Source organism: Silurus meridionalis, chromosome 27, assembly GCF_014805685.1.
Source record: "Silurus meridionalis isolate SWU-2019-XX chromosome 27, ASM1480568v1, whole genome shotgun sequence".
NCBI lineage: Eukaryota > Metazoa > Chordata > Actinopteri > Siluriformes > Siluridae > Silurus > Silurus meridionalis.
The window spans coordinates 19,422,958-19,427,680 of NC_060910.1; positions in this window are offsets into that span (position 1 = coordinate 19,422,958).

Here is a 4,723-nt window from a genome sequence, read left to right on the forward strand (position 1 = left end):
TGAACAGTCTTAGTATCAGCTGTAACAGATATATTATATATATATTATATATGTAAATTACACAAATTCCCCATTATTGCAATTTAGATTGTTTTTTTTTATACAAAAGTCAAAATTGGTATTTAGTTTGCTTATTCACAATTCTCTTTTAGATTTTCTAATTCTAATTAGCATTGAGAAACCTGGCAGTGTGTAATTTTAAATAAATATGAGATCTGAGATCAGATTACAGATTATATATTTATAATGTAAAAGCATGTTTTTTACATTATAAATATATGCTATGGCAGACAATCATCCTTGCACAATAATAGTAACTGGAAGAATATACACGAATCACCACAAATTTACAAATTCAAGCCAACTGGCAGTTTTTAGCAATAATCATTTTTCCCCTTACCAGTCCAGCTGCACAGAAATCAACACAAAGAGTTTGTGCAACACCGGGGAATTTGCTGAAAAGCGTCAGTGCCTCTCAGCTAGTCTTTATGAAAATGAAACTTTGCTTCATCGTTCTTAAAATAAATATAAATTTGTTACAGTTTGAACTAAATAAATTAGTTGCTCTGGATTAACAACTTTAAAGTATTGGTGCTACAGCTAGTGAAACAATAATGGAATTTTGAGTTTAGGTGAACAAAATGTTGCTGTATAATATATACTTACCACACCCCACATATATAAATCATCACCGATTTGCCTGCCAGACAGTTTCCTCTTCCTCTCTCATCTAATACTGCAATGCTTCATTTTACAACGTTTCTCTCGTCATTGGTAAGTCTTAACCTTATTAATCGTTTTATTCATGAAACAAATATGACCACTTAGCCATGAATTTTGTATGAATATACTACATGCATGATAAAACTTGACAGCAAAGTTATTAATTGCATTACAATCTGTTAATGTGCTCTGTAATAAAAAACAAACAGTAACATTATTTAAACTGCACAGCATCCAGTGTTCATTACAAACTGTGGTTAAAAAGAAGTTATTTACAAAGACTATTTAGAAAGATATGCCAGATATTTTTATGTTTTGAATTAAACATTTATTATGTGTTTCAGGTTTACTCTCAGAGACTGTGTGTTCTTCAATTTTAGAGGCAGAAGTTGGTGATGATGTCACTATTTGGTGCAAACATGAGCTGAAACATACAGATAAAATATTCTGGTTTAAACACACGTATGATTCGGTTCCACTTCTCCTCGGGTGTAAACAGATTAGAACGTCAGCTCCTTCACAAAACTGTTACTTTTTTACTGAAAGTAATGGCATCCTGATGTCTGTTCAGGGTGAGAACACGTCTCTCACCATCACTGCAGTGAACGTCTCTGATACAGGACTGTACTACTGCAGCTCCATTAGATTAGATCAAATCATCTTTGGGAACTCGACCTCTCTACGTGTGGAAGGTACGTTTATATAAAGTGAGTAATGTTAATTGAAATGACTATGGTTGTAAAATGAATGTTTTCCTTTTTGCAGAAAGTAATAAAACCCTTTCCAATGATATGAACAGAGCAAAAGGTTTGTCTAAATTCAGGCTAAAAGCTTGTGCAGTATTTCTATAAATATAATGTTTACATGTCTGTAAATATTTATGGTTATTGTTTTTTTTAACCAATTTTTCCTCTTTGCGAATTTTTAGTCTTTTCTGGTCTGTTCTTCATTCTGACCATGACACTTGCCCCACTGATAGTAATTCTTCTCTGTGTCCTGATTTTCAACATACTGAAACACAGAAAAATGCTCAAAGGTAAAGTTGAATGGTAGAAATGTTAGAACATCTTAGTTTTTTTAACTGTAAAATTAATTATATCATAGTAAAACGTTAAAACATTTACATTTATCATGTGTTTTCTCTTTAGGTGACAGTACTAGGAAAGATAAGGTAAATCTGAGAACACACATTTAAACAAAACACACGATTTTCACCAGTTGTAAAATGTGATTAAAGAAAATTCACGGCTTTAAGCTGTACTATGATGTAGTATTGGATTTGCAATTAAAATTATTTTCTCGTTGAAGGACATTGTATGTACACCGACTAGGCTTAGCTTTATGACCATTGTTCAGGCATAACATTTTTACTACATGCTTTATATTCTGCTTCTAACACATCAACTTTGAGGACAAAATGTTCACTTACTGCCTAATACATCCACAACTAACAGTTTCCATGATGAAGAGATAATCAGTGTTATTCACTTCACTGCTTATAATGTTATAATGATATGCCTGATTGGTGTATAGAGGAGCTTTTAATACACATTGTAGTTAATGTTGACATTGCAGGCCTCAATATCTTCTGTTTCTTTACAGGATGAAATGTCTGATTCAGTGAATTACGCTGCACTACAATTCTCTAATAAGAAAACCAAAAGGACAAGGAGACAGAGTGAAATGGTGGATCCACATGTTATATATTCTGCTATCAAATAATGATTTGTCAATAACACAGTAAAATGCTTGCATATTAAGCATGTAACTTCTTGTTTAATAACGTGAAAAGGGTACATTTCAGAAGAAAGAGGATTTGTTTTATGCTTTTTAAATCATTTTATGATTTGTTTGATCATTTATGAATTTATGAATAATAACGTTTTCTATACAAATCTATGGTAGAACCAATTAGGCAAAATTATATAAATTTTTTTGTGTGTGGCTTTCTTTTAATGCTTTCTTTTCTTTTAATCAATTTGGGTGTAATGTAATAAAATGCATCTTTAAAGGTAAGCTCCAATTACATGCTTTACTTTGAACCAATTGACATTGAGTTTTACTTGTCTGTCATTTATTCAAATAAATAACTATCTAAATAAAAATAACTTGAGCAGTTTGGAAGATTAGGCTTCATCTAAAAACTAATATTTGTCTAAAAATGTAAATACAATCCACACACGGCATTGGTTTTCATTAGTGACATCATAAAGATCCTACACACTGAAACTCATAACCTTCATTGGATTTAAAAAGTGAAGTTGACCTTTTTATTTGCCTTTTTTCTTTTTCTTGGCATGCCAGGTTATCGGAAAAACTGGGAAAACTATTTCTTACTCAGCACTTCTGCTAAATTCAATTTTTTTATCTCATCAAAAGCTTTGCAAACCTTTTTGGTTGATAAACATTTTATTGAAATGGTATACTGGTAAACAAAATAAAAAGTTTGTGTGCAAAATGATCTTTTTTATTCAAACATGAATATGATACACTATTAACACACATTAGGTCATGTATTTCAGTCATATTTTCATAAATAAGTGTTCATTAATTCAGTGTCAAATTTAGTACAGAGGACTGAATGTAAAATTTACATTTTTATTGTTTATCAATTATGTCTTACTTGCTTTAAACTATTAAACATCTCAATAATTTTTTTTAATTAGATAATTATATTCCTGATCATGATTTTTGCATTTTTATGTTATAATAGTTTAAATGTTGGGAAGCAGCAAACAAAGCTTCAAACTTAGTCTAACAAGCTATCATAAATGTAGTATTTTACTATGGAAAAACAAAAACTTTGCATTTTGTTTCTGATACCTGTGTCTCAGATCTGAAAGCCAGACTCATGAATTGTCTTGACAACCCAGAAAAAAATATAAAAAATAATCCTTAAAATATAATTAAACCTCCTGTTTGAAGACTTTTGACATTCTGTCGACATAGTGAAGCCAAAGCCAAAATGTCAATAAGACCCTCTCACAGGTCACCAACAGGTGGGTCCGGGTCCGGAGCCAGAAGCCATCCCATACGGACCCGAACCTACAGCCAAAACAGTTATGATTTAAAACCTGACGGTGCGCTTCTTTTTTCACTGGCGCAGCTTTTGTAGTCTTTACGGTAGTGATTTAGTGGATAAGGAAACGCACAGACCAATTGCACGAGAGTGAAGCCATCCCGCGTGATACCACTCAGCCAATCAAGTATGTGCATTTCAGGCGGTAAACATTGCGACTCTACAGTGCAGACAGATAAGAGTTAGAGGCAGGTTACACATGAAAAGACGGCGGTAGAAAGAAAAAGAAAGATAGCGATATATGTAGGAAACAAAGGGAGAGAAACGGACGTGTGAGACAGAGAAAGGAAGGGAAAACAAAGGAACAAATGGCGCTCTGCAAAAAAAGAATGTACAGCGATAATGTAGTATTTAATCTGGAATGGACAGACTCATTTATGTTCATACTTCCTACTGGGAGCACTAAACCAGTGTGTCTCATATGTTCAGAAACCGTGGCTCTTATTAAAAGTGCCAATGTGAAACGCCATTATGAGAAAAAACATAAAGGTTATGAACAAACATACCCACTCAAATCTGAAGTGAGATCACAGAAAATAAGTAGTCTCAGAGCCCAGTATGACCAGTCCACCAGGATCCTGAGCCACACATTCACTGCCCAACAACGTGCTCATGAGGGTTCTCTCAGAGTTGCTTGGATTTTGGGTCAACACAAAAAGCCATTTACTGATGGAGGGGTTGTCAAAGAATGCATGAGTACAGTAACAAACGCTACTTGAGGGAAAACAAAAACAAGAGCTTGTTGTGATAAAATAAAGCAAATAACCATGTCAGCATCATCTGCCACAAAGAAAGGTGAAATATTAACTCAAGACGTGCGTGTTTAAAAGTCTGATGCTCTACCGACTGAGCTATCCGGGGTCTGCTCAGGTATCTGCTTGAACCTACAACAGTTGCGACACCTGGACTCAATAAAATACT